This window comes from Aquarana catesbeiana, linkage group LG03, assembly GCF_042186555.1.
Source record: "Aquarana catesbeiana isolate 2022-GZ linkage group LG03, ASM4218655v1, whole genome shotgun sequence".
In the NCBI taxonomy this organism is placed as follows: Eukaryota; Metazoa; Chordata; class Amphibia; order Anura; family Ranidae; genus Aquarana; species Aquarana catesbeiana.
This window is the reverse complement of record NC_133326.1, coordinates 556,085,257-556,113,022: the sequence shown is the minus strand read 5'-3', so window position 1 is coordinate 556,113,022 and position 27,766 is coordinate 556,085,257. Positions and strand designations below refer to the sequence as shown.

Genomic DNA, 27,766 nt, shown 5'->3' with positions numbered 1-27,766 from the left:
ACTAGTGCTGTCATTTTCTCTTTCAGTCTGTTCGCCAGAACTTTTGCATATAGCTTAACGTCTGCATTCAGCAGGGAGATAGGTCTATAACTTGAGCACAGCCTGGCGTCTTTTTCTTCCTTCCGAATTAGGGTGATTGTGGCGGTTAAAGCTTCAGCTGACATTCCGCATCCGATACCGAGATCATTCCAGAATCGGCATAGCCTCGGGACCAGAATATGTTTCATTTTTTCTAGATAGATAGAAGTGAAGCCGTCCGGGCCCGGACTTTTCCCCTTCGGAGTATCCCTTAAGGCTGCTAGTATTTCCTCTTCTTCAAAGGGCTTGTCCAGTAGGTCCCTGTCCTCAACTGACATGCCCCCTAGTCCTGCCTCCTTCAAAAATTCCTTACCCCTGTCTGATCTAACAGTATCTCCTGGCCCTTGTTGCCCTATCGAATAAAGATCCCCGTAAAACTTTTCAAATTCTTCTGCTATGGCATTGCTGGTCACTTTCTCTTCCCCTCCTTTGCTGAGTACTTTCTCTACATAATTTCTACTTCTCTTTTTCCTAATTATTCTGGCCAGGTGTTTACTGGGCTTATTAGCCCAGAAATATTTATTCCTGGTTATAGCATTTATAGCTCTCTTGGCCTCCTGCTCCATCATATCCCTTAGCTCCTCCCTCTTGGCGACTAATAAGTGATATCCTTCTAGGTCCTGGCCCAATGTTTTTTTGTGTGCTTGTTCCAAGGAAAAAATTTCTTCTATCAACTTTCCTCTTTCTTCTCTTTTCTTTCTTTTCAAACCTGCACCTATTGACATCAAGATGCCCCTGATATAGGCTTTATGTGTATCCCATAATATGGCTGGTGACACATCCCCCGTGTCATTTGTTTTAAAGAAAAAATCTACCTCGTCCTGTAATCTCTCCACTACTCCAGGATCCCTCAATAGGTCCTCGTTCAATTTCCAGGAGCAGAGTCGCCCTTGCGCCTCTGGTATTTTAATCCGCATCGAGATCGGCGAGTGATCGGACAGGGTCGTTACTTCTATCTTTGTTTCTTTGATCCATTCGAGCAAGCTATGGTCTACAAAAAAATAATCCAGTCTGGAGTAGGTCCCATGCACAGGGGAGAAGAAGGTGTAATCTCTCTCCTTAGGATGCTGCAGTCTCCAGACATCCATTAAATGACTATGATATAGCTTGCGCCTGATGGCCCTAAGTGACACCTTCCCTGTCCCCTGGGCACGGGACGTACCGTCTAGCTCCGGGTCAAGGCAAAAGTTTAAGTCCCCTCCCAAGACCACTTCCCCTTCTCCAAACTCTGACAGCTTTTTCAGTATCTGACCCAAAAAAAACGTGGGCTTCCTATTGGGACAATATACGTTTGCTAATGTAATCAACCTAGGTCCCAGTTTACCTTTTTAGAAAAATAAAACGGCCATCAGGGTCTATCAATCTCTCTTTTAGGGAGAAATTCGTGACCTTTGAGAGTCCAATAGCGACTCCCCTCGACCCCTTGTCGGGAGAGTCTCCATAGAACCATTGGGGGAACCTAGAGGAGAAAAGCCTTATTCTAGTGTCAAGGGTCAGATGTTCCAGTTCCTTTAACATTTTATGTCTTTTACTAGGCGAATTTAACCCTTTCACGTTGTACGAAATGAGTCTAAGCTCCAGCATATCTTTTAACCCGGTCTTCTATCATATCCCCAGCTCCTCCAAGCACGTCCTGCGGCCGCTGCTCCTCCAATCAAGGGGTCCCGCGGGAAGCCTCTCGCTGTCACGGCTACGGGGTGGGGGGGGGGCTGGGGGGGGGGCCGGGTGGCAAGGCGGTCTAGACCAGAGAGCGGCTGTACCCTTGGTCTTGATCCGAGTCTCCGTGGTCTCTCACCCCACGAGGCATCCTCGGACGCGCTGTCTCTGCACCCCCGCCAGAGCTGACGCTAGGCTCCTCCCCCGTGTAGACGTCACGCGCCCATCCCACCTGCCCTGTATGACCGATCCCCGTCCCCCCCCCCCCTTTTAGATCAGGGTCCTCATAGATTCCCCCCCCTTTTAGATCAGGGTCCTCATAGATTTCCCCCTCCCCCTTTTAGATCAGGGTCCTCATAGATTTCCCCCCCCCCCTTTTTAGATCAGGGTCCTCATAGATCCCCCCCCCCCTTTTTAGATCAGGGTCCTCATAGATCCCCCCCCCCCTTTTTAGATCAGGGTCCTCATAGATCCCCCCCCTTTTTAGATCAGGGTCCTCATAGATCCCCCCCCCCTTTTTAGATCAGGGTCCTCATAGATCCCCCCCCCCTTTTTAGATCAGGGTCCTCATAGATCCCCCCCCCCCTTTTTAGATCAGGGTCCTCATAGATCCCCCCCCCCCCTTTTTAGATCAGGGTCCTCATAGATCCCCCCCCCCTTTTTAGATCAGGGTCCTCATAGATCCCCCCCCCCCTTTTTAGATCAGGGTCCTCATAGATCCCCCCCCCCTTTTTAGATCAGGGTCCTCATAGATCCCCCCCCCCCCCTTTTAGATCTGGGTCCTCATAGATCCCCCCTTTACATTATTACTCCGATTCTTCTAGTAGAGCTATAGGAATAGGGCACATACACGACTCATGGGGAGGCTGGGGGCCGGGGCACTGAGACTGGGCACGGGCAGGTTGAGAGGAGGACGTTCCGTTCTCCTCCTCTGAAGGGCGGTGCAAGCACCTGGTTGGTTTATAGGCTCTCGGCGGTCCTACAAACCAGTGGCATTGGGAAGTGGATCAGTGGATGCTGTGACTGTCAGACAGCATATTCATCTGTCCTGCTCCTCTGACCAACTCCCTGCTGCCCAACACAGAATGGGCGGCCACGGACCCTGCAAGGACCGCTCACGAACACCTTGCCAATCCCTGAGCATCACAGAAGAGGGCTCTGACACTGAGCTCAGAGTACTGCATACGGGGAGAGAGTGTGAGGGGGTTTTAATCAGAAAAAGAGCTTGCATCTGTGATGGTGAAGGTGAACAGTAGTATCTGGGCCTGGCCCGGTTCACACAGATGCAACAATCACTCCGACTTTGAAAGCACATGTCGCATGACATGTAAAAATCAGTTTCCCTAATGAGAGCCGTCTTAACTGGTCCGACTTGATTTTGCTTTTAAATGCAGCTGGTACTGAAATCTTGCCTCTATTGGCTTCTTGTAATGGCATACACAGGAGCCAGGCAGATGGACGGCACGGTCAGCAAGTCTGGCTATATTTCATTTTACAGCGCTGTCAGTCTTCAGTGGGAGCTTGCTGACAGGAGGTGAGAACAACATGAGTCATAATTTCATTAGCATGCTACTACTCTGGTAATGCCCAGTCAGCAGAAAAGTGGGAATCAATGCATTAAAAACAAACACCCATGCAAAAACGGATCTGGAATGCGTTTTTGTGGTGTGAACCAGCCCTCAAAGCGGAACTGAAGTTCCACAATAATAAGCAGCGAGCAGGCAGGCTTTTATTGTGAAGTGACATGCACTGTCTCTTCTGCAATAAAATGCCTCTACCCACCTGCTTGCTGTCTTCGGCGCTGTAAACTGAGATGCGCATGCGCAACATCATTGGTACTGAGGTCCAAGCTGCAGGATTGTTCTGGTAAATGTGAGACAGTCGGCATCTATGTCTAATTATGTTACTGCAAACATGTAAAATGGAATAGGTACATCTAAAATTACTTTACGGTAAATCCAGTCACCAAAGTCCATAAGCTTCCACATAATGTAATTTCAAAAGTTGTTTTTATTTTGCATTTAAAAAAAAAAAAAAAATCCCAGGCGATCCTGCCATGAGAGACCTTGTTCAAGCACTTTCTGTTTATAGGGTGACAATACTCTGTCCCTATCTCCCAATTGTTCTCCTGTGTTGTCACCCTAACACATATACCCCCTGGTGGAGACTACCAGTGCTGTGCTGTCGCCCATTCTGCAGACATGGTCCACGGCTGTCACTATCAGGAAGCCAGTCCAGAGCAATGATGTGCAGCTAGTGGGAGTGGTGTGCCTATAGAGAAGTGGCTGAAGGAGATCAGCAGCACTGAGATGTGGGGGCAAAAAATGTAAACCTTTTTTTTTTTTGTTTCTAATACAATGTCCACAGAGCAATCTAAACGTCATGCAGTTAGGGCTTAGATCTCATTCAAGCTAAACCACGATGATCTTTAAATTCTTTGCTTTGTGGAAATAGATTGCCTTGCCCCTTGGAGGACCCTGCGCAGCCTTTTTTCAGCATTGTCGCTGTACGTCTTTCAAATTACAAAGTGTCTCACGCATCCAAATTTAGCCTCACTTCCTCTGCTGCTGTGTTATTTAGCTGCCCGTATAATCGCTACTTTGTTTCCCTCCCTCGCCAGTTGTATCGCTGCGCAGGGAGATCGTGTCTGTAATTCCGACCGCTCCGAAGGGTTACCCTTCCTCGCCGACTCAGTCATTAGGAGGGGGTGATAACTGCTCAGCCTCTGGCCATCCACGCTTCTCCGAGTGCCTCCCTGTTCCTATGTGCCATCCATACAATGTAATCGATGTGTTGGCATCGCAGCCCTTCTATGGGAGCTTAGGATACGGTAAGTGCGTGAGTGCCTTCCCTACCGATCGGCCAGTTTGTGGTAGGAGGGCCGCTGGTGACAGATTGTGCATGGTGTGATTCTTTCAGTCACTTGGCTTCAGCTTGTGTTGAATCTGTTTTTTTGTTTAGTAACGAGGCTTCAGTAATAACGTTTGTTATGTACTTAAAATGGATGTAAACCCTAACGGTGAACTTCTCATATTTTGGTCTGTTAAATATCCCATTGAAAGTGTTTTGTTATATCTGTTCAATAAAAAATGCCTTTTTAATTTGCCAGAAGTCTTACTAAACCCACAACAGTAAAATCAGTCTGTATACTCGCTGTGGAACTTAAGGGGTTAAACCTCTGCATTGTGTAAAAAAGGCTGTTTTATCCTGTCTTCTCTGATCATCCCCTTCTTCCATTGTCCCCTGATAATTTCCTGATAACACAGTCTATGGAGTCAGGCTGCACATGCTCAGTTTGGTTTGTACTGCTGGAGAGTTTTTTTCCTTTTTTTTTTCTTCTTGGGAGAGTGGATGTAATTAGCACAGGGCCAATCAACACTGTCCAGACAGGGGGTCATGGGTCTTGCAGTCTCGCAGGACAGTCAGAAAACTCCTCCTACAAGCTTTAACCAGTGCTCAGCCAGACACTGAAGTCACTATACTGCTGATGAGGTATTTAGCATATTTGTATTTACTAAAATAATTGCATTTCCATGTTCTGTGTACTGTGGGAGACCAGATATAGTGAATGCAGGGTCCTGGGCTTAGTAATAGTTGGTGGTCAGCAAAGCTCATGATCTCCCTACTGTTTGGAGATTTATGTATTACTTATATAATGTAGATTCACATCAGTCCCTGCCCTCAAGGAGCTTACATTCTAAGGTCTCTAACTCACATTCATACATACACATACTAGGGCCAATTTACCTACCAGCATGTCTTTGGAGTGTGGGAGGAAACCCACGCCGGCACATGGAGATCATGCAAACTCCAGGCAGGTAGTTCCGTGGTTGGGATTTGAACCAAACGACCCTAGTGCTGCTAGGTGGAGGCGCTAACCACTTAGCCACTGTGCTGGAGATGTCTAGCTCTTTCTCTGTAGAGGGCATGCTGGACTTTAGCAGAGAGACCACTGCTTCCACATGCATCCTTGTTTGCAGCCTTTCTGCTCAGTCTGACTGCTTTCTAAAGGAAATGGTCACGGACCTCCGTCCTCAACAAGAGTATGTCCACCCTAAAAGCTTCCTTTGCCCTGTACCAGCACCAACCCTAAGACTTTGCACTTTTTTTTTCTTTTTTTTTTTTTTTTTTTGAGGCACCTGGAATATATTTAGCTGATTTAAACTGAAAGCTGAACTCAAGGAATAATCTTTATTGCACACTTGCATTCCTCCAGCTTGGACCATGTAAGTATGCATATCGTATACCTGGGGGGCTGCTGGGGAGGCTGACAGTCACTGTATTAGTCATCAATACTACAGTGATGGCTGCGATTTTCTGGGTCCAGTGCATGGTAGCTTATCCTCTGAAAACTGACCACAGGGAGTCGGTCACTTGCTGGGCACTGCCGCCATTCACAGAACTCCTTTTTGTGTTTTTTTGTTTTGTTTTTTCAATGAATACAAGTCATACTCTGATTGGCGAGTTAGGGATTATGGCGTCGTCACCCCTCCTCTCTCCATCAGAGAGCGCCTTGTATTTCTTTAAAAAAAAAAAGTTCTGTGAATGGCGAGAGTGGTGATCAAGTGACTCCCTGTGGCCAGTGTGTACAGGAGAAGACATTTGGCACAGGACCAGGTAAATCATCGCTATCACTGTAGTAGCGCTGACTACTACAGTAAGCCTAGGTTTCCACTATTGCGGCCTGAAAGTCGTGTGATTTTGCCACATGTTTTTGCCGCGATTTTGATACAACTTGAAGCAATGCCTGTGTATTCTTGAGGTCTGTGGACCTCAAGTTGCATCAAAGTTGGAGCAAAGTAGTGCAGAGACTACTTTGAAGTCCCACAGATGTGAACGGTACTCATTAGAAATAATGGGGTATGACTTGTCATGCGACTTTGCCGTCCCAAGTCGCATGACCAGTTGCACAAGTGGAAACGGAGCCCAGTTGTCGCCTTACACAGGGATTGCCCATTGTGACCAGTTCCCTTCAGCATTCTTGCTGGGGCTGACAGCTGTAAAGTCCTGCTTTTTAAGTGGGGATGCAGGGGGCCCACCTGGAACTCGAATGTCAGAGGTGAGCCACGGCTGCTGGGGTAGGGGTGGATAAGGGAAGTAAAAGTGCTTTTTAGTAGTACCCTGCACAAAAATCAGCACCTAACCCTTGCAGTGGGGAGACCTGCTGCAAGAATAGTATTTTCATATTAAAGCTGGTAATCCTAATATCTCACTATTGTGCGCTCACTGGAAAAACACTGCCATTTCCCTTTTAAAGCCAGTTTGTCAGTGCGACTCTGTCATTTAGAAAATTGTATGTTGGGTGCGGAGCAGCGTCTGTCTTCTCCCACGCAGCTTTGCCCGCTGGCCGCCTGGCAGAGGGGAGCAGATTGTCTCCATATGGCAGAGGAGGTCATGGCACTCTCTGCTTCAACGTCGGCCCTGTCAAAGTTTTATGTCAAACTTTCCTGCAGAGATTTGTTCTTTTCAGTTGCTGTTTGGGCGAGTCTGCAGCCATGGGGTCAGGTACAAAGGTGTAGACTTGGGGACTATACAGAGAGCGCCGGTTATAAACGCTGATCGTCACGCCATGTATAGAAGGATCTATAGGTTGGATTATATTGGACACCAAGTTTTGGGATTTCCTGCCGGTCGGCTTTTCATGAACCTTTGCAGGTACCAGCCAGCCCTTTTTCAATCCTTCAGGTTGGATCATATGATTTTGATGCAGTAATATGAGGGAGAATGTGCATTTTACTGCACATTACAAAGAGACTTCGTAATCAGTGATAATAATTGCTATAGTGTTTTGATGTCATTCCTATTGAATGGTACCTTTAAAGCATTTTGCAGATGCTCCAGGTTTGCAGTGCAAAGAGGTTTTTGTTGTGTTGACCCATTTAAAATGAATGCACTGCACATGAAATAAATATAGTACAATAACATGAAGGGGGTGGTCTTAGGACTTGGCAAGTCTTCATAAATTCTTTATGTGTCACAATATACATCTCTTTCGGAAAAGCTTCACCTTTTATCATGTAAAAGCCACCCTTAACCACTTCAGCCCCAGAAGATTTTACCCCCTTCCTGACCAGAGCACTTTTTGCGATTCGGCACTGCGTCGCTTTAAAATTGCACGTCATGCGACGTTGCACCCAAACAAAATTCACGTCCCTTTTTTTTTCCCCACAAATAGAGCTTTCTTTTGGTGGTATTTGATTGCCTCTGCGTTTTTTTTTTTTTTTTTTTGTTTGTTTTTTTTTTGCGCTATAAACAAAAAACATCAATTTTGAAAAAAAATCAATATTTTTTACTTTTTGCTATAATAAATATCCCCAAAAAAATATATAAAAAAAATTTTTTTCCTCAATTTAGGCCGATACGTATTCTTTTTAGTATAAAAAATCGCAATCAGCGTATATTGATTGGTTTGTGCAAAATTTATAGCGTCTACAAAATAGGGGATAGTTTTATGGCTTTTTTATTAATTTTTTTTTTTTTTTTTTTTACTAGTAATGGCGGCGATCTGCGATTTTTATCGGGACTGCGACATTATGGCGGACACGTCGGACAATTTTTGACACGTTTTTGGGACCACTGGCATTTTACAGCGATCGATGCTATAAAATTGCATTGATTACTGTAAAAATGTCACTGGCAGTGAAGGGGTTAACCACTAGGGTGCAGTGAAGGGGTTAAGTGTGTCCTAGTACGTGTTCTAACTGAAGGGAGGAGGGGACTGTGTAGGGGAGATGACAGATTGTCTGTTCCTACTCTGTACCCCTCAGAGAACCGGAAACTGTGTTTATGCACACAGATCCCGGTTCTCGGTGTGCCCCAAGCGTTCGTGGGAGCCCGGTGGTGATCGTGACCGGCGAGCAGGGGGCGCGCACACGCCCCCTGATGGCCGTCTCTGTTACCGGTGTAACATGAGAGCGATTCGCGCAGCCGAGCCATGTTGCCGCAGTAGAACTGCGGCGGCTGGTCGGCATGAGGTTAAACTCCAATCCAGTGCCTTTGCCTAGGCTGAGATGCTTCCTCCTGCCTGCAGCAGACTAATGACATAATTTCCTCAGTCTCCTCTCCTTCAGTGATCAGACTGCTATGTGGTAACTTTGTATCAAGGCACAAGGTGAGAGGCTGCAGCAGGGGCTGATCTGTGTCAGACATTTGTGAACACAATCCAGATCTGCACAGTTACCAGGATTTTTTTTAATGATTGTGTCATCTGAGCCGACATCTCAGTCCAGGAAGTAGATGGTGACCCTGGATGATGCCTGAGCAAAGATGGCAGTGTCCAAGAAGAGCAGATGAAGGCATGGTCAGGGGGAGTACTGTGATCTGTATTGGAGATAATAAATTGCTGGAAGTGTTACACCACATTACTTACAATGAATGTGCTTAATATGGGAAAAAAAACAGATCTGATGGTAGGTCAAAAAGCAGGAGTCTATATCAAAAGGTATACCGCACTGTTCCTCTAAAATAAAGTATATAAAGCAGCCAGCACAGCCAAAGACAAATAGCAAAAAGTAACCCAAAAAGAAAATGCAGCACTTACATATACAGTTGAAAAATAATGATAATGTATACATGACCAAATATAACACAATATAAGTGTGAAAACAGAAGTGAGATATAAAAACAAAAAATGAATGAATAAATAAGGTCCACAAATGTGAAAAAAGTGTACAAAAAGGAGGGGAAGGGTTGAGTCAAAGTCCTGGTGTCAATAGACGCTGTCAGTACGTTGACATCACAGAGGCATTAATGGGAACAGTGAAAACATGACAGAAAGGAGATCTTGCAAGAGGAACCACCACCAACTGTGTGAAGGCTTACCTAAAACAATGGACTTAAAGGGGCATATACCTCTTAAGTCATGCAGGCTTGTGGTGATATTCACTGTTTAAAGTGGAAACAATCACAGATCCAGGCCACCACGATCACAATTTTGGGTTTAAACGGTGCTGTTTATCAGCAAGTTCACAGTAAAACATACAGATGAAGTTCATATGGAGGGAAGGAGGACCAAAGGATATCCATGTACTCACACGATGAAGCCAAAAATTAAAGAGAGGTTCCACATAGTGTGATATTGTTTAAAAAATTGATTTTAATAAAGAGGGTAAACAGGAATCACATTTCAAATGTAGATAAAAGGCTCTTACAGAGACATGGAATGACGCAATGATGTTGGCAGGACTTGACCTGACGTGTTTCGTCTACTTAGACGTCATCTGGGGTATGTGTCCCTGCCACCAACTCTGCGCTTGTATAGACTATGTGGCCCCAAATTGACTCACGTACCGACCGGAAGTTCCTGCTTGAAAATGCGTCACTTCTGTTCTGTGAAATGTAATAAACATTGTATATGAAGCCTAAATGAGAAGGCTAAATATAATATGTATGATCCGAAAGAGTATGCCAAGAAAATAGCTAGTACTAGTGAATCATAATGTCCTTATACCCATTGGAAGAAAAAGCGTGTGATCCACGCCTCACTGTGGTATGTACGCCATCAGACATCACGCGCAATCTCCTATGTGCGAAACAAGGAGGACGTACAGAGCCAAACCTCGCTCTGAGCCACGGACGTCCGACGTCACATCCCCGCTATCCACATTAGGAAGTGAGTGAGGATCAAGCCTCGCTATAGGATAGTGTAGGAGACCCAAATCCAGCACATGAACGGAAGCCACACAGTCCGCACGTTGATGTCACATGGGCCACATTCAATCGTCTTGATGACACACTGTCAACAACTGGGGATAACGGAAGTCAAACTGTGCTAATGACCGGATCAGAAATTACTTCAGACTGATCAATAATAAAGGAAGGAATGATGCCAGATCAAATTGGAGCCGCATAAAGATCTCTATCTATATGTGTGTGTGTGTGTGTGTGTGTGTGTATGTGTATATGTATGTGTATATATATATATATATATATATATATATATATATATATATATATATATATATATATATAATGTGTGCTCTATCATCATTAAACGAAAATAACATACCTCATACGTTTACATCTTAAATATCATAATAAAAATAAGATGGACAATATCAATAGCAGAGTGGATGGAAATACCACATCCTCCTATGGGATGGCACCCCTGCACTGCATCATCGGCTCTCTTCTTTTCAGTTCTCAACATGAATGACAGAGGAATTATTTTGTCTTATGAATCCAGTCATAGTAAAATTAATTCTTTGGATCTAGAAATAGGACTCTGTGCACGTCAGTTTAAGTTTAGCACTTACTTCAAACCGACTGATCGTAATGGATTTATTCCCACTGACAGCTGCCATCATAAATCATGGCTACGTTCAGTTCCAAGAAGTCCGTTTCTGCGTTTACATAGGAACTGTACTGATCTAGGTACGTTTTAAAATGCAAGCCATGACCGAGGTTCTTAGATAAGGGTTATGATCAAGGTGAAGTAGATCTCGATTTTCATAACGTTTTACAAGTTGAGCCAGCATCTTTGCTGGCTGATAAACCCAGGCAAGATTCTGATGAATCCTTCAAATGGTCATTGCTAACTTAATTTTCTGTACAACACAAGCAGATTAAATCTATTGTTGACCGTCATTGGAGTTCGGATTCTAGGTACATTATTACCTGAAAAAGCGAAGGTGATCTACAGAGGAGCTCCCTCTTTAAGGAGCAAGATCGCCCCTAATGTTGTTAACCCGCCCGTTCGAGCATCTTTCTTTCATAACCTGATTGGGTATTACCCATGTAAGAAATGCACAGTCTGTCAGTTTAATACTTGTGGAAGACGTACAACTAAACAGTTCACATCCACTATTACTAAACGCACATATCCCATTAAACATTTTTGCACGTGTGCTACCACTAATATTGTCTATTTGTTGACCAGCCCCTGCGGCAAACAGTACGTTGGTCGCACCATACGTTAGTTTGCTACTAGGGTTGCTGAACATATTACTAAGATTAAAAGTGGAAGCATCAAACACACTGTCCCTGGAAACTACCGTTATTTTCACAATCGAGATCCTAGAGGCACTGCGTTTTTAGTTATTGATTCATTCCCCCCTGGAGGGGGGCTACCACTAGGGGTCTCTCTAGAGTCGAAACGTTTTGGATCTATGAGTTACAGTCCCACTCCCCACTCAGAATGAATGTGCAGTGGGATATTATTTGCTTTCCTTTTGTTATTAGAGCATGATGTCATGTATTTATTTTAATTGTTTAATTGTTCATCATCAAGTTATTCATGATTTTATGCCTTGATATTGGCTATCCTGCTCTTTGATATATATTGGCTTCAATACAGGGCATTTTCACCCCCTTCCTTCCCAGACCAATTTTTAGTTTTCAGCGCTGTCACACTTTAAACGACAATTGCGCAGTTGTGCGACGTTGTACCCAAACAAAATTGACGTCCTTTTTTCCCCACAAATAGAGCTTTCTTTTGGTGGTATTTGATCACCTCTGCGGTTTTTATTTTTTGCGCTATAAACAAAAGAAGAGTGACAATTTTGAAAAAAACACAATATTTTTTACTTTTTGCTATAATAAATATCCCAATTTTTTTTTTAAAAAAAACAATTTTTTCCTCAGTTTCGGCCGATACGTATTCTTCTACATATGTTTGGTAAAAAAAAACGCAATAAGCGTATATTGATTGGTTTGTGCAAAAGTTATAGCATCTACAAAATACGGGATAGATTTATGGCATTTTAAAAAAAAAAATTTTTTTTTTTTTTTACTAGTAATAGCGGCGATCTGCGATTTATTTATTTTTTTTTTTTTTTTTTCCTCCCGTGACTGCGACATTGTGGTGGACACTTTTGACACATTTTTGGGACCATTCATATTTATACAGCGATCGTTGCTCTAAAATTGCATTGATTACTGTATAAATGTGACAGGCAGGGAAGGGGTTAACCACTAGGGGGACACAAGGGGTTAATTATGTTTCCTAAGGGAGTGATTCTAACTATAGGAGGAGGGGACCTACAAGGGGAGGAGACCGATCAGTGTTCCTCTGTACTGGGAACACAGATCGGTCTCCTCTCAACTAACAGGACGTGGATCTGTGTGTTTACACACACAGATCCATGGTCCTGCTCAGTTAACGGGCAATCGCGGGTGCCCGGCGGCAATCGCAGCCGCCGGCACACGCACCGGGTCCCGAGCAATGCCCGGGAATCCCAGGACATCCTATGACGGCCACCCAGGATGGGAGATCCCATCTGTGGCTGTCATTTGACTATGGCCCGGTAATGAAGTGGTTAAATATACCTATTTGCGGATATGGTTTAATGGCGTGACCTACCAGACTGTAATGTGTATGTGGTATTTCCATTCACTCTGCTATTGGTATTGTCCATCTTATTTTTAATATGTTATTCAAGATGTAAACGTATGAGGTATTTTTTTTTTCATTTAATAACGTGTGTGTATATATATATATAATTATATGTACGGCTTTATGTGGCTCCAATTTGATCTGGCATCATTCCTTCCTTTATTATTGATCAGTCTGAAGTAATTTCTGATCCGGTCATTAGCACAGTTTGACTTCCGTTATCCCCAGTTGTTAACAGTGTGTCACCAAGACTATTAAATGTGGACCATGTGACTGCCATCAACGTGCGGACTGTGTGGCTTCCGTTCATGTGCTGGGTTTGGGTCTCCTATGCTATCCTATAGTGAGGCTTGACCCGAACTCACTTCCTAATGTGGATAGCGGGGATGTGACGTTGGATGTCCGTGGCTCAGAGCGAGGTTTGGCTCTGTACGTCCTCCCCGCTTCGCACATAGGAGATTGTGCGTGATGTCTGATGGCGTACATACCACAGTGAGGCGTGGATTGCACACTTTTTCTTCCAATTGGTATATGGACATTTTATTATAATGATTCACTAGTACTAGCTGTTTTCTTGGCATACTCTTTCGGATCATACGTATTATATTTAGCCTTCTCATTTAGGCTTCATATACAATGTTTATTAAATTTCACAGACCGGAAGTGACGCATTTTCATGCAGTAACTTCCGGTCGGTACGTGATTCAATTTGGGGCCACATAGTCTATATAAGTGCGGAGTTGGTGGCAGGGACTCATACACCAGATGACGTCTAAGTAGACAAAACGCATCAGGTCAAGTCCTGCCAACATCATTGCGCTATTCCACATCTCTGTAAGAGCCTTTTATCTACATTTTGAAATGTGAGTGTTCCTGTTTACCCTCTTTATTAAAATCAATTTTTTAAACGATATCCCACTATGTAGAACCTTTCTTTCATTTTTGGTTTCATCGTGCTAGTACGTGGATATCCTTTGGTCCTCCTCCCCTCCATGTGAACTTCATCTGTATGTTTTAGACCCCTTTCACACTGGAGCATTTTACAGGCGCAATAGCGTTAAAAATAGCGCCTGCAAACTGCCCTAAAACAGCTGCTCCATTCACTCCAGTGTGAAAGTCCGAGGGCTTTCAAACTGGAGCAGTGCGCTGGCAGGGTGTCAGAAAAAGGTCCTGCCAGCATCTTCTTTGGAGCGGTGAACTCACTGGGGCAGTGCTGCGATACCTCTGGCAAAACGCAGCTCCGGCGGCATTTTGCGGGCGGATTTAACCCCTTTTTGGCTGCTACTGGGGGGTTAATACCGCCCTGCTAGCGGCCAAATAGCCCAGCTAAAACCACTGTAAAGGGGCGCTAAAAATAGCACCGCTTTACTGCTGACGCCGGTGGCAGCACAGTGTGAAAGAGGTCTTACTGTGAACTTGCCGATGACCAGCACCGTTTAGACCCAGAATTATGATCGTGGTGACCTGGATCTGTGATTGTTTCCACTTTAAACGGTGAATCACTACAAGCCTGCATGACTTAAGAGGTATATGCCCCTTTTTAAGTCCACTGTTTTAGGTAAGCCTTCACACAGTTGGTGGTGGTTCCTCTTGCAAGATCTCCTTTCTGTCATGTTTTCACTGATGCCTCCTGTTCCCATTGATGCCTCTGTGATGTCAACGTACTGACAGCGTCTATTGACAGCAGGACTTTTTGACTCAACCCTTCCCCTCCTATTTTGTACACTTTTATTTTTTCACATTGGTGGACCTTATTTATTCATTCATTTTTTTGTTTTTATATCTCACTTATGTTTTCACACTTATATTGTGTTATATTTGGTCACGCATTTATTATTATTTTTCAACTGTATATGTAAGTGCTGCATTTTCTTTTAGTAATAAGCAGGAGTCTGACATATAAATTCTCTGTTTCTCCGAGTACCCCTAGCTCACTGTTCAGGTTTCAACTTCCTCTTCATCTCATATTGTACAACTTATGTTGGTGATCAGTGAAATGCCCCATTACACTGCTGGTTGGTAGGAAAAATGCCCCTTACCTTGGTGGTCAATGAAAGGCCCCAGTGCACTTCTAATCGGTAGGAAAAATTTTCCTTTATATTGTTGATCGGTAGGAAAAATGCTCCTTACGTTGGTGGTCAGTGAAGGGCCCCAATGCACTTCCGATCAGTAGGAAAAATGCTCCTTATATTGGTGGTCAGTAGGAAAAATGCTCCTTATATTGGTGGTCAGTAGGAAAAATGCTCCTTATATTGGTGGTCAGTAGGAAAAACGCTCCTTATATTGGTGGTCAGTAGGAAAAATGCTCCTTATGTTGGTGGTCAGTAGGAAAAATGCTCCTTATGTTGGTGGTCAGTGAAAGGCCCCAATACACTGCTGGTCGGTAGGAAAAATGCTCCATACCTTAGTGGTTGGTGAAAAGCCCCATTACACTGTTGGTCAGTAGGAAAAATGCTCCTTATGTCCGTGGTCACTGGGACGAATAACCCCTTACATGCATGTAAAAATATAACTGGTGCCACTAGTTACTTATGTAAAGGTCTGAAATTGCTGATTGTCCAAAAAAACCTCCAACAACCCCCAGAGAAACCCCATTTGAGAGAGACTGTTCTAACCCTTTCACACTCTGTCCTAATCTAAGTTTGGGCTGTATTTGCATTCCAAAATACATGTGTATAATTAGATACAGGTTCTCTTCGGGAGCCAGAAAAGTGCCATTATGTGTTCACACGCTGGATCTGGCGCACGTTGCCTTACTCTCGTAAAGCAGTTAATTGAATGGGGATTATTGCACATCAGATGGAGGAGGGTAACTCTTTGATGGCTGTTTCAGCTGCTACAAATTAGTGACGAACGTTGCGGCGGATTGTGGAGTCGTTTATAGTAATATATGGCTGTGAAGCCACCCAGTTTCCAGAGTGAACTTTGAACATTATCAAATTAACACCTACATGCTGGGGAACAGAGGGGGCAGCGCGGCATCTGATTGGTCAGCTTTATGTTTTACGGTCTTTATTCCACAAGTCACTCTCATCGCTCCTTCCAGGCCTCTGGATGAAGAGCTATACCATCTTTTTTATATTCTGTCAGAAGCTACACAATCATATTTCTGTTCAGCTGGCTCAATTATGTGACATCTGTCTTTTTATACTGAGCTGACACTTGGCAACTTAATGTAGAAATCAGTCTTGCGATGGAATGTTTTTCTGTAGTGGCGGGGCTATTTAGGCCATTTTTACAGACTGTAGCCACTTTTCTGTAGTGTTCTGATGTTCACTATTGGTCCTAAGAACTGGCCAAAGACTGGGAAGTGGCACAGAGAGCTTATTTACGTTCTGTGACAGATGTGGTCTCCCTTCTCACGCTGCACAGCTGCTGTGCAGCAGGGATGGCGGGATAAGAGTAAATTGTGTTACAGATCTTTGTGATTTCTTTACTTGGTTGGTTGGAGGTGCCATTTTAGGCCTCATGCTCACTATATCTGGTCTCCCACAGAACATGGAAATGCAATTATTTTAGTAAATATAAACTGCTAAATACCCTTTTCTCATCAGCAGTATATAGCAATCTTGTGACTTCTATGAGTGTCTGGTTAAAACTTGAAGAAGGAGTTTTCATACTACTGACTGTCCTATGAGGCTGCAGGACCCCCAACCCTCTGTCTGGACAGTGCTGATTGGCCTTGTGCTGATCACAGGCACCCTCCCAAGAAAAAAAAACTCTCTAATACGCACCAATTTGAGCATGTGCAGAGAGACTCCAAAGGCTCTGCCTTATCAGGAGATTGATTGGGGGACAGTGGAAGAAGGGGAGGATCAGAAAAGACAGGATCAAACAGCCTTTTTACACAATGCAGAGGATTAACCCCTTAGATTCCACAGTGAGTATAACAAGCATGCTTTACTGCATATACAGACTGATTTTTACTGTTGTGAAAACATTTTTACGTGGTTTTTTTTTTTTTCTTTGCCTGTAAAAGTGTAAATCAACTCTGTTAGCATGTACACATAGGCCTTTAAGGCGCATTAGAAGAAGAGCGTTTCATACACTGAAAAAAACACATCACCTACGCGTTCAGGAGAGAAGCTTTTGAGCAGAAAAAAAAGTTTGATGCGTCTAAACGCTAGGCACATTTTGAACGTTAATGCATTCCAAGGGGCATAATAAGACCCGCATATTGCACACACGCCTAAACACATGTGCAATATGCAGCTTTAGGCACATTTTTTCGGGAACTTTTCTCCTGCCATGTTTTCTGGCATTCAGATGAGTTTAGCAAACACTATGTGCATGAGGCCTTAAAGGGGTTGTAAAGGCAGAAGATTTTTTTTTTTTTTTTTTTTTTTTTTATCATTCTATGCATTAAGATAAAAAAAACCTTCTGTGTGCAACAGCCCCACCAAAAAAATACCTGAGGTCCTTCTCTGTCCAGCGATGTTCACGAGTGTCTCAACTGTCTGAGATTCTCCCTCCTGATTGGCTGAGACACAGCAGTGACGCAATTGACTCCAGCTGCTGTCAATCAAAGTCAGCTAGCCAATCAGGGGAGAGAGGGGACGGGGTCAGGTCTGGGCTCCGTGACTGAATGGACACGGGGAGCTAAGCTTGGGTGCCCCCATAGCTTACTGTGAGGGCACTGAACAAGAGGGAGCGGCCAGGATCATAGATAGACGAGGGAGCTGAGAAGAGGAGGGTCTGGGCTGCTCTGTGCAAATCCACTGCAACAAAGGAGGCAAGTATAACATCTTTATTGTTTTTAGAGGAAGAAAAACGAGACTTTACAATCGCTTTAAGGTGAAAGAGTAATTCCAGCCTAAATGGTTTAGATTTGGAGTGGCTCAACCCTCTGTAAGGATTTTATATCTGCCTCTGATTTCCTTGGAAAATAGAATTGTTGGTGTTTTTAGAAGCGACCATTGCGTCAAATGTGAGTCACTTGCTCCCCGATATGTGGAAGTACTGGGAATTTCTCCTCTGGAGGAGGAATGAAGAGTAGGTATGTGCAGCTGGTAGACCCACCATTACAATTAACCTATTGCTTTGTACTGGTTCATTCTATTAATTTATAAACCTCGTAACCACTTCAGGTTCTTAAATCTAGATCATAACGTTTTTGTTTTTTCTTAATGTTAATTTTACATTTCAAGGCAGTATCTCCTACATCAGGGGCAGCAACCCCCGGCAGGGGTGCCACAAGCGGCACGCGAAGCCTCTTTTGCCGGCACTCGACTCCCTCCTCATCAACAGAGCAGCGCAGCGAAGTGTCAGTGAGACACAGATTCTGCTGCACTAATGCATTCCAATCTCAGAATTCCCTGTGCTGCACTTGCACTGGGTGAGGGGGGGGGGGGCACTGCGCCCCCCACACATTGTAATAGATGGGGAAACATTGTTTGGTTCTAACTTTGCTGTAGTTGCAATCGTCAGCTCTTGTGATGGGGAAGAGATTGGGTGCAGTTCTGCTCGGAGGGTGGTTCCTGATTCCAGGAGGAGGAGTTTTGTGATTGGCCACTGCTAAAGCCAATCGCATTCCTTCTAGCCCCATCCACCATCTGGAGGAAGATGACTCACTTGGTTGCCACTACCAATCAGGAGACAGTGTTTGAAAACTGTTGAGCTTCTCTGAACTTTATTAAAATATATATATGTGTTTGTGTGTATGTGTCACTCACTACTGACCCCTCAGCTCTACTACTACTACAACCTCTTCATCACCTACTTCCAACCCCTGAATTTTTCATCACTGCTGGATCCCTGCACTCCGTGTCCCTTTTAAGCCTCAGCCAGTATTCAGTGCAATGAAAATCACAGCCAACTTTTGCTGCGGCGCTTCGCACCACACTTTTCCTCCGCTGCCAGGAGCTCAACGGATGATCTTGCACACAGGCCCACTGCTTTCAGAAAATGCCCCTGATCTGAGCTCATCGTTGCTCAGATGCTTGTATGTGACATCACTTACAAGCACGTGGGCTGGATGCGAGAGGTGGATCAGCTGGGAGGAGTGTGCCAGGACAGGTAGAGGTGTCTCATCTCTGCTTCCTTTCACCACTCTGCATATCGTACCTATTATAGATGAGAAGAGGGTACAGCAGTGGAGCAGATAAGCAGGAGGGTACAGCGGTGGGCAAAATGAGCAGGGGGGGGTTCAGTGGTGGGACAGAAGAGCAGGAGGGTACAGCGGTGGGCAGATGTGCAGGGGGGTACAGTGGTGGAAGAGATGAGAAGGGAGTTAGTGGTGGGACAGATGAGCAGGGGGTTCAGTGTTGGGACAAATAAGAAGGGGGTTACAGTGGTGGGAAGTATGAGCGGAGGGGGGTTCAGTGTTGGGGCAGATGAGGAGGGGGTTAAGCGGTGGAACAGAAGAGCAGGGGGGGTACAGCAGTGGGGCAGATGATCAGGGGGTTACAGTGGTGGGGCAGAAGGGCAGGGGGTACAGAGGTGGGGCAGATGTGCAAGAGGTACAGTGGTGGGAGAGATAAGGGGGATTCAGCAATGGCACAGAAGAGCAGGGGGGGTACACTGATGGGGCAGATGAGCAGGGAGTTAGTGGTGGGACAGATGAGCAGGGGGTTCAGTGTTGGGCCAAATAAGAAGGGGGTTACAGTGGTGGGAAGGATGAGCGGGGGGGGGATAGTTCAGTGTTTAGCCAGATTAGAGGGGGGTTACAGTGGATGGAAAGATGAGCGGGGGGGGGGAGAATCAGTGTTGGGGCAGATGAGAAAGGGGTTCAGCAGTGGGACAGAAGAGCAGGGGGGTACAGTGGTGGGGAAGATGTGAAAGGAGGTGCATTGGTGGGACAGATGAGCAGGGGGGTACAGTGGTGAAACAGATTTGCAAGGGGTATAGTGATCTGAAGTGTGGAGTTGCAGGAATTGGGGTTGATCTGAGGCGTGAGTGCAGGATGTTAATGTATCACTATTACTCAAGTAGTTTACAGCATTTACTTGATAAAAAAAAATCTGTAATTGAGAGTGTGAAGTTGACATTTTTTTTGTTATAAAACCGGCACACTCCATTCCCTTGAAAACATTTTTCAGCACACTCTGCTCAAAAGGTTGCCGACCCCACACTTACGTCTTTCTCTTCCCGTGCCACTGTCAAAAAGTACATTGTGGAACAGCTATCATAATGCATCCACTCCTGTATAAAATGACACTTTCATATAATCTGCAACTGTCATTGAGTAATACAACATAACAATAAATTGTTGCATTGTAATTACTGTTAAATGTATGTATGCATAACTCAAGGGTGTGACCTTTAAGAAGACCTTAAAGAGAAACCCACAAGTAAAAGAAATGTATTTTCTATCTATATTAATAAAAATGTAATATATTTAATTTTTTTTTTTTTTGCTTGCTTCTTAGCATTACGGCCTTGTTCACCTAGGTGTACAGCATACATCCGTGCGTGGGTCATGCTTACCGGCACAGGTGTTCCATGCATCCCTGTACTGTACACTCAGTCCCATTCATGTCCATTGGGACTCAGCAGCTGCACTGACACGGCCACTGCTCCCGACTTGACAATGCAGTGGGTGCGCAGCCCCGAATACAGACAGTGTGCGTTTGAGGCCGTGCACCCCGCATGAATGTCAAATTTGGAGCAGTGGCCGTGTCTGCGCATTCGCTCTGTCACCATTGACATAAATGAGGAAAAATATGCAAGAGAACACCTGTGCATCCTCTTGCGGGTAAACGTAGCCCTTGCACAGGCGTACATGCATTTTTACTCCTTCCTCTGCATTCCGGTTTGACAGTCCATTCATTTAATGGGCTGCTCTTATGCAAGGGAACATGCAAAAAGTAGTGTAAGCGCTACTTTTACAAATCGTGCTGCACCAAACTGCATATTATTGCAATACCATGAGGTTTGGTGGTCCCAAACGCGCTGCGATTGGGGTGCCATTAACATGTAACAAGAGCAGCACTTTCCCGTGCGATGAGAGATGTGTGTATGGAAATGTGTTTTTGGCATCTCGTTTTGGTGTGAATAGGCCCTAATACTTTTTTTTTTTTTTTTTTTTTTTTTTCGCATCATGCACAAACTACTTTTGCCAAAATAATATTTCAAAAAACAAATGTATGTATTACTTTATCATAAGGCCCATACTGGAAATAAAAAAAATGCTGTGGTCTATATGGGGTATAAAGGTACGAGAGCTGAAGTTGTTAAGAAACCTATCTTGCATATTTTTTTGGCCTTTTAGCAGTGTGCCACCATGCTGGGTCATGTTGCGAATGACATCACTGTTATTTAAAGACCTTAAAGTTGATCCAGCGTACAAATACACAGGCAGTAGCCCTCATTAAGTTGCCTGTTTTTTAAACCTCTCGGCTCAGATGCCCTTTCAGCCGCCCTAAACCGCTGGTTGCCCTCTGGCGCTGCGCACGCCTCTTGAGCATATGCCTCTCCCCGTGCTTTTTATTGAATTATCTCACTCGTCTGACTGGTTTGGCTGGTCCCTGCATAGTGTCATCCTTTTTAATGTAAAGTTTGTCCCGCAGCGCTGACGGGTAATCGAATCACCGGTGCAGTGAACGCGGAATGTTTGGATGAACTTTGGCTGGGGATTGTCCAATATGTCTAATGAAGCATTGAGCGTTAACGTGATGTCTGCTGGTTGCGAACCTCAGTGCTGTGATCCTCCAGGGCGAGGAATAAAAATTGGGCTGGTTACCAAAATTACAAATTAAGACTGAGACATTAGGAAGAGTTTCTTTTTCTCTGTGAATCTTTTCAGGATTGGCAGAGAAACTGTAACCAGACATGTCATACCTCGGGGATCACAGAATCCTGTAAATCCTGGTGCCTATATTGTTCCCAATTTTCTGACACAGGTCAGCTCCTGCTGCAGTCTCTTGCCATGTTACTTGCTACAAAGTTATGATGTACAGTCTGATCACTGGGGGAGAGGAGACTGAGGAAATGCTTCCTCCTGCCTGCAGTAGACTGATGGCAACATCTAAGCCTAGGCAAAGTTACTGGACTGGTGCTCAAGGGCAGTTTTAAACAATACAAGGTGGGAGTTTTTCTGAAAAGTGATGCTAATGCTGTAAGTGGTGACATGTCCAGAATATATTCGCTCTGACTTATTTATTTCCTAACCGGTCCACTTTAAAGTATATTCTACCTAAAATGTGTCTTCCAGCTAATTAAAGGCTGTTCAGAAGCTTCCTGACTCAGAATTTTGTTTGATGCCCTAAATATTGTAATAAACATTCCCCTACTCGCCGTCTTTTATATGGAGTAAGTGTGTCACGCCCGTTCATCAGTCTCTGGGTGTGGGACAAGCTGCTTTTATAAATTCGATCTCGGATGCGCTGAGTTGCTTTCTCAGTTTGATGGAGAATGCACCCTATTGGTTCAGTGCAGGACAGTAATGGCTTAGGCATGAGCTTAGTTGTGTCCCCGATACATCAGTAGTTCTTATCAATTCAGTTATGAGAGGATTCTGGGAACATTTCCAGCCGTTTTAATATACTTTCCCCGAATGAGGCCGCAATACCTGCTCTCTGGCTCTCCCTGCTCTGCTCACCCTCATTGGGGATGACCAACAAAGCTCAGCACCTTCTTCATTAGGTTTCAACCCATTTAGGATGGCTCCTTAGAATGGGTGGAGGAGGTGGGAACCCTGGCATACAGAGTTCACCCCTGCGATCTCTCAAATATATAAGAATCTAATGGTTGGTTTGATTTATCGGCCTCAAAGCAGAACTAAGATTTGCCTTGACTGGCTCTTTGAAAGGACCACCCAAAATGTGGTTTTTTGGTAAGTGCTGGAGACTTAAAGTGGAACTTCATTCAACATTGACCATTTTTAAGCCTTATACTTCTAGCATTTGTAAATGGGTTCTAGTTCTAGCAGTGCTTTACCATAGTTTTAGTGGCACTTTTTGCCAGCTAGTGGGGTGCTTTTAACCCCTGCTAGCAGCCGAAGAAAGGGTTAAAAGCGCCTGTGTTGCGGCGCTGCCGAAGCGATTTGCAAGCACTTTGGCAGTGCTGCCCATTCATTTCAATGGGCAGGGTGTTTTGGGAACTATTCCAAAGATGCTGCTTGTGCAACTTTTTTCCCGTCCTGCAAGCGCAACACCTCAGTATCAAAGCACTTGGGCTTTCACACTGGGGAAGCATGAGAGGCACTTTTCAGGCGCTATTTTTAGCTCTAAAATGCCTGAAAAGGGCCTCAGTGTGAAAGGGGTCTAAATACTACATGACTTTTATCTGCCATTACTCAAGATGGCCACAGCTAGAAATGCTAAGACAGTGTTTCTCATAATGATTGTTTCTCTGTAAAATAAAGCATGGAGACATGGATGGTGGAGTTTGCGTTTCAATATTAAAAGCATGCCTTAAATAGTACTAGGCGCGGTGTAGTTTTGCTTTATACTGCTTACACATTTCTGGTTGGCTCTATATAGGTGAGTTCAAGGGTCTGCACACCTGCTGTGTCCACTATGAGTGTTTCCTACCATCCCTGTGCTCAAGGTCTGCATATCTGCTGTGTCCAATATGAGGTGTTCCCAAATCCCTGTGCATAATTCCTGGGTCTGTACCTGGATCTTTATGCCTACTATCCCGATTTATGAGGGGCTCGCTCCATCCCTGTGTTGAGGTCTGAGGTCCCAAGTATGAACACCTATGTTCATTATGAGTCCATGGGTCTACATGCCTACTGTCCCAAACCCCAAAGTGGTTACCTACTGGATCTTTTTATTCTATATTATAGAGTATATGACAAGTTGATTGGGAACAACTAAAAAAGCTACAGCAGGACTTAGGGAATTGCACTGTTGGAGTTCTCCAGAGCATTTACAAATGTGTGTGTGTATGTGTGTGTGTTGACCCACTAGACCAAACCTGGAATCTGACCCTTCATCAGGTTGACCCTGGAATTGAAATCTGTTTAATGCTCCCATGTAATAGAAACCATGTATCCTGGGAGAATTCTACAAGAGGGACGCCTTTCATTGTGACAAGATTTATCCCAAACTGTTATGACAACCCTAACCAGGCAAAATGAGGGTGGAATTAACCTGCCATGGATGATTAGTGAGAATTACTACTCCACCGTAAATGTCGCTGGAAGATGAATCTTCTGTTCCAACTCCGTGTGTGACTTTTTTTTTAACAAGATTATAGAATACTTTCCTAGCATTAAGATGTAAGCCCAGTTCACAGTGCTACAAATTCTCAGCATCGCAGTACCTCTTCTCTTGTCCTGTATACTGGGTGTGATTCTCAGTATCTCTTCTTATGCTCTATGTATGGACTTGGCACAGTACCTCTTCTCTTGTCCTGTATACTGGGTGTGATTCTCAGTATCTCTTCTTATGCTCTATGTATGGACTTGGCACAGTACCTCTTCTCTTGTCCTGTATACTGGGTGTGATTCTCAGTATCTCTTCTTATGCTCTATGTATGGACTTGGCACAGTACCTCTTCTCTTGTCCTGTATACTGGGTGTGATTCTCAGTATCTCTTCTTATGCTCCTATGTATGGACCCGACACAGTACCTCCTTGTCCTGTGTGCTGGGTGGGATTCTCAGTATCTCTTCTTATTCTTTTTGTATGGGCGTAGGACACTACCACTTCTCTTGTGCTGGGTGGGATTCTCAGTATCTTTTTATGTTCCAATAAAATTGACTCAGCACAGTAACATTACTCTTGTGCTGGGTGGGATTCTCAGTATCTCTTATGCTCTATGTATGGGCTCAGCACAGTAAAATTACTCTTGTGCTGGGTGGGATTCTCAGTATCTCTTATTCTCTATGTATATAGCTCAGTACAGTACCACTTCTCTTGTCCTGTATGCTGGGTGCAATTCTCATTATCTGTTCTGTTTGTGTATGTATGGACTGTGCACAGTACCACTTCCTGTACCTGATGTGTCCTGTATGCTGGGTGTAATGCTCTGTATTCTTCCGTATGTATGGACTGTACACAGTTTCTGTACCTGTTAATGTCCTGTAGCCTGGGCCCCTTCCCCTCTCAGTGCACAGTGTGATATTTCCTTCCAGCAGCAGACCCGTCTTCCCGTCTCCTCCGCCCACAATTGGTCTTGTTGCTCCATATATGGCTCTATTTATCCTGTGGAACACAATCTAGACTCAGGTTTACAAGATTGTATTATAAACCTCATCCTATTCACAGCTCATGTCTGTGGGGCCATCCTGTTCAGCATAACCACTCTGTAGTAAAAATGAATTTCCTTGGATCAATGCACCATCTTTATAATTTAAAGGGCCACTCCACCCACAGCTATCAGTCATGCATCCCTATATGTTGTATCCTCTGGCTTTTATAGGACTCCACTGTTATCACAATGTCCTGGGTTCACTTTCTGGATTCCGCCTTTTATGTAATCTCCTTTATTGGGGGTCACAGAAAGCATTAAAGTGTTTTTAAATGGTGAAGGTTTTTTTACCCTTATGAATTCTGTGTATGAAGGTAAAAACCTTCATTGTACAACTCAAATCCCCCCTCCCTGCATCCCCACATAATAGTTGCCGGATCCTGATCCAGCAGTGTGCACGAGAGCAGCAGCTCTCCCGGGTCTCTCTCCTCATGAGAGGCCGAGACACAGTAGCAGGAATCACAGCCAGTGAGGAGGCGGGGACTGAGCCAGGCACTGTGTGTCCCATAGACAAGCAGCTTGCTATGGGGGCACTCAGCAAAGGGGAGGGTCCGGAAGCACTGGTGGGGGACTTAAGATTGGGGCTGCTCTGTGCAAAACCACTACACAGAGCAGGTAAGTATGATGTGAGTTGTTAATTTAAAAAAATTAACCTTTAGAACCACAGCTCAAACCAGCCAAAATGTTGTAAATTTGTGGAGGAAGGGATGAATTTCTTCCAGGTTTTCATTGCTGTCTGAGGTAACCTGTCCTTCTTTTTAGCAGAGCGGAGGAGGGTTAGAATTTGAGAGTGTTGATGATAATTGCAGGCTAATTTCTTGTACGGTGGTACAGAAAGTGAGCGTAAATATAGTGTACATATCGCACACCAAATAAAAAAGAAAAAATCACACACACGGAAAATAGTATTTAATCCCCTGCTGATTTTGTACGTTTGCCCACTGATCAGTCTATAATTTTAATGGTAGATTTATTTTAACAGTGAGAGGCAGAATAACAACTAAAAGATCCAGAAAAAATTTCATTTCAAAAAAAGTTATAAATTGATTTGCATTTTAATGAGTGAAACAAGTATTTGATCTTCTATCAATCAGCAAAATTTCTGGCTCCTGGGTGTCTTCTATACAGGTAATGAGCTGAGATTAGGAGCACTTTCTTAAAGGGAGTGCTCCTAATCTCAGCTTGTTGCCTGTAAAAGACACCTGTCCACAGAAGCAGTCAATCAGATTCCAATCTCTCCACCATGACCAAGACCAAAGAGCTATCCAAGGATTTCAGGGACAAGATTGTGACCTACACAAGGCTTGAGTGGGCTACAAGACCATCGCCATGCAGCTTGGTGAGAGGGTGACAACAGTTGATGCGATTATTCGCAAATTGAAGAAGCACAATATAACTGCCAATCTCCCTTGGTCTGGGGCTCCATGCAAGATCTCACCTCGTGGCGTTTCAGTGATCATGAGAATGGTGAGGCAGCAGCCCAGAACTACACGGGAGAATCTTGTCAATGATCTCAGGGCAGCTGGGACCATAGTCACCAAGAAAACAATTGGTAACGCGCTACTCCATGAAGGACTGAAATCCTGCAGCGCCCGCAAGGTCCCCCTGCTCAAGAAAGCGCATGTACAGGCCCATCTGAAGTTTGCTAATGCACATCCTGAATGATTCAGAGGAGAACTCGGTGAAAGTGTTGTGGTCAGATGAGACCAAAATCTAGCTCTTTGGCATCAACTCAACTCGCCATGTTTGGAGGAGGGGGAATGCTGCCTATAACCTCAAGAACACCACCATTCCCACCATCAAACATGGAGGTGGAAACATTAGGATTTGGGAGGCGTTTTATTGCTTAGGGGACAGGACAATTTCACCGCATCAAAGAGACACTAGACGGTGCCATGTACCTGAAAATTTTGGGAGAGAACCTCCTTCATTCAGCCAGGGCATTGAAAATGGGTCATGGATGGGTATTCCAGCATGACAATGACCCAAAACACATGGCCAAGGCAACAAAGGAGTGCATCAAGAAGAAGCACAATAAGGTCCTGGAGTTGCCTAGCAAGTCTCCAGACCTTAATCCCATTGAAAATATGTGGAGGGAGCTAAAGGTTCAAGTTACCAAACGTCAGTTGACTTGGACTCGGAGTGTTTCTGCAAAAAGGAGTGGAACAAAATCCCTCCTGAGATGTGTCCAAACCTGGTGGCCAACTACAAGAAAGGAGACCTTTGTGATTGCCAACAAGGGTTTTGCCACCAAGTACAAAGTCATGTTTTGGGAAGGGGTCAAATACTTACTTATGTCACTCATTAAAATGCAAATCAATTCATAACTTTTTTTTTTTTTAAATGCGTTTTTTTTTTTTTTATATATGTGTGTGTGGTATATGTATATTTACTCACTTCCTGTACCTGTTACACCAGTACAAGAAATTGGCATGCAATTATCAAAAACCCTGTCAAATTCTAGAAAAGAAAAAAAAAATTATGATTTACTTGCAATGTTTTCTTTTTCCATAAATTATTTACTTGCAATATGCCTTTGAACTTCCTAGAAAATTTGACTACT

At 44.3% G+C, this 27,766-nt stretch overlaps 1 protein-coding gene across 17 annotated transcripts in view; it reads left to right on the top strand.

Annotated features, from left to right (window-relative positions):
• The window catches only part of PPFIBP1 (PPFIA binding protein 1), a 198,645-nt gene that overhangs the window by 55,720 nt on the left and 115,159 nt on the right, over positions 1-27,766 (top strand). Inside the window, exon 1 of one of the 17 annotated variants that reach the window (XM_073621705.1) lies at positions 4,353-4,564. The exons of the other annotated variants lie outside the window; for them this stretch is intronic. The gene's annotated coding sequence lies outside the window, so the exon portion shown is untranslated. Of the gene's footprint in view, positions 1-4,352; positions 4,565-27,766 lie in introns of those variants that run through there. 17 annotated transcript variants of the gene reach the window in all.